Source organism: Sorex araneus, chromosome 1 (assembly GCF_027595985.1).
Source record: "Sorex araneus isolate mSorAra2 chromosome 1, mSorAra2.pri, whole genome shotgun sequence".
Taxonomy (NCBI): Eukaryota; Metazoa; Chordata; class Mammalia; order Eulipotyphla; family Soricidae; genus Sorex; species Sorex araneus.
Window position 1 is genome coordinate 181,405,889 of NC_073302.1, and position 3,280 is coordinate 181,409,168.

At 36.2% G+C, this 3,280-nt stretch overlaps 1 non-coding gene across 1 annotated transcript; it reads left to right on the forward strand.

The window, feature by feature from the left end:
- Positions 1–717: 717 nt before the first annotated feature.
- LOC129401061 (small nucleolar RNA ACA64) lies at positions 718–840 on the forward strand. The gene has a single exon (XR_008628080.1). It is a non-coding gene; the product is annotated as a small nucleolar RNA ACA64 (small nucleolar RNA).
- The last annotated feature ends 2,440 nt before the right edge of the window (positions 841–3,280 follow it).

The window sequence follows — 3,280 nt, forward strand, 5'->3', positions numbered from 1 at the left end:
CTCGAGTGGGTACCAGTAATGTCTCCATTGTGAGACTTGTTGTTACTGTTTTGGGCATATGGAATATGATTTTCACGGGTAGTTTGCCTGGCTCTGCTGTGTGGGCAAGATACTCTCGTTAGTTTCTGAGCTCTTCGAAAGGGGCTGAGGAATCGAACCTGGGCCTATTCTACCTAAATTATTATATTGATTCAAATGCAAACTACCTTAAAATGCAATGACTTTCTAGGACTTTGAATGGTCACCAATAAAATTTCTATCTAACTGGTCACTGAGACAGCACACTGTGAATACATTGCATGCCTTCTATGGTTCCCTGCACTGCATGTAGACCCTCAAGTCCCACCAGGAATGATGCCTGAGCAAAGAGCCATGAGCAAACCCTGTACACTGATAAGTGAGGCACAAAATAACAATAAAATCAAGTACAGAATCATCAAACATCCCAGAAAGTCAAAATCGTTCTGGAAAATAGAAACACGGAGGATTTGTGTTCCATAACTTGAAACACTTCAGATTTTCATTAATTAAAATAGCGTAGTACTGAAATTAAGGACCCATGAGTCGGAATTGAGGATGCAGTGACAAACCCTCAGATATATGGACAGCTAATTTACCAAAAAGGGAACTGGACCCATGAAGTGAAGTAAAGAGAATCTTTCCAGTAAATGGTGTTGTGAAACCTCTAGCCGAATGCAAAACAATGAAACTGCTGGCATTCTTTGGAAATCTCTGTGGTTTTACTTAGAGCCAATGGTGAAATTCAGAGCCTGTAGTCATTGAGGCCTCTGGCCACTGTTGTCTCTGGAATGGGGAGGTGAAACCGGGGCCCTGATTTATCACAGTGTGGCCTCTCTCATATCTGTTATTTTATATGAACCCTGTAGGTGGCTGGAGTCTGAGCTCATGATGGCAGGATCAAGGAGGCGGAAGAGTGGAAGAGGTCAGTGTCTCCCTGTTTCATTAAAGTTGTTGATTAATGGATGAAAATGTAACTGGACCTGTACCTCCACAAAAGTCAATTCAAACTATGACAATTACTAGAGCACAGATCAGATTAATCATAAACAAGATTCCATAAAATATATTGAACAGAGTGTAGACATAACAGAACTCAAGGGTGATTTTAACAATATTATGGAATTGGTAAAGGCAAATAAAACAAAAAACAAATGAATGGAACCACATGAAATTAAAACTATCTGAATAACAAAGGAAATAGAGACTGCGATGAAATACAACTCAGAGGATTAGGATAAAATATCTTCATACAGTGTATCAGATAGAGCATTCATAGCCAAGATTCATAAAGACTCAGAAATATCAACATCAATGAATCCAATCCCTGCATTAAAGACTGGAGCAGGAAATGGACAAATGATTTGGTGAAGATGACAGATGTGTAGTCAGTGGGCATTTGAAAAATTGCTCATCATCAATTATTACCAGGAAAATCCAAATTAAATATGACAAGGAGATATCATCACACATAGTGAAAGTGACTTGTAAGGGTAGGACCAACAGGTGCTGGTGGGGATGTCCTGAAAAGGACTTACCTGCACTGTATGTAAGTGGGAACATAGTCTAGTTCAGATTCCCATAGTGGAAGAAAAAATAGAGATTCCTTAAAAAACTAACAATTCCCTACGTTTGGTGTCTACCTCCCGAAAGTCAAAAACATTCATTCCAAAAGATACCTGGGTGATCGCTGTAGCCCTCAACACAATGGCCAGGTCAGGAAAAAAGCAAGTTGTCCAGGGCTAGAAGAGTAGATAATGAACAGGTACTATGTACACACAATCAAAGACTATACAACCACGAGGAGTGATGAAATCATACAATTTTCCACAACTTGGATGGTTTTGTAGTAAATGAAGTAAATCATAATGGCAAGAACAAATATGGGTGTTTTCAGTAGTATAGTATTTTCAATAGTTTTTCTATGGTATTTAGAAAAAACATGTTTGGGGAAAGGTAGGAAGCAAAGGTTGGAAAAATAGGCTCTAAATTACAAAAATTAAAATGCCAAATAAAGAGAGATATGGCAGGGAAAAATGTGAAGAGGAGGTCTGGAAGTAATTAGGGAGAAGAGACAGGTGTCTCTAGACTCAACCCAGGTAGAAAGGCAGCATTTTGGCAAGTATGTAAACCAATAGATTCAAGCATAAACACAGAACCCAAAGGACAACAATTAAACTTAAAAATTTATCTGACACAAAGTCAGATTAAAGGGCAAGAGGGAATCCAGGGTCAGTAGTATAGAAATGGGGTTAGAGGTTACTGGGATTGAAAGTGGGAATCTAAAATCGTATCATAAACAGCTATGTAACCATGGTGTCTAAATGTGAACATAAAAAATATAGTTTTAATAAATATTTATTGACTTCAATAATAGTCCTATTAATTAGAAATTTTACAATACATTGATAAATATTTGGAAAATTCTTTATATAGATTTTATCTTCAAATAACTCCTGTAGCAATGACTCATACTGCAAATTACTTTGCTATTTTTAGATATTTAAAATTTATAAAACAACAGTTTCTAAAACTGCATTGGATTCAAAAATATACTATTATAAATCAACATATACACATTCTGCATTAACATCACTGTGCCTATTTTTATTTATCCTATTATAATTTACCTTTGTAGACAATGTACCCAATATTCTTTCCATAATTTCTCTAGCAGTATATTGAATCCCAAATTATTTTGATTCATTTTTCTACCAAGTGGGTTTTATGTTAGAAAATAGGGATATCTGATATAGAATTAATCTCATGGTAACTGCTTAGAAAATTTTTAGTTTAAGGCAAAATGTTGATTTTCAAAAACATAGTAGACAATTTTCAAGTATAGGCAAAAATGCAGAAGAGAAAAAAATCTAAATTTAGCCTGTCCTGCTGAAGATTAACAAAGACTCATTTACCTAACTCTACTCAGTTTTCTCTGAGCTTTGTTCTTACTATGCATAAACATTTTAACCTATTTAAAGCTGTTGCAGAAAATCTGCACAAATGATTTAATGCATCCCAGAACTGAGTCCCCTGTTCTCCACCTCTCTCTCTTCTCTCTCTCACACACACACACAAATACACACACACACAATTAGACTTAAAATATATTTGCTTCCTGCTCACAGTTGCATATCTACAATAACCCCAGCTTCTCTGAAAATGTGTGAGGAAAGGCAAGCCTACAAAACTATGAAGATTTCTAGTATTTGAACCAGCATGGAGTCTTATTGGGAGCAGGGATCTCTCAGTTCCAAAATTC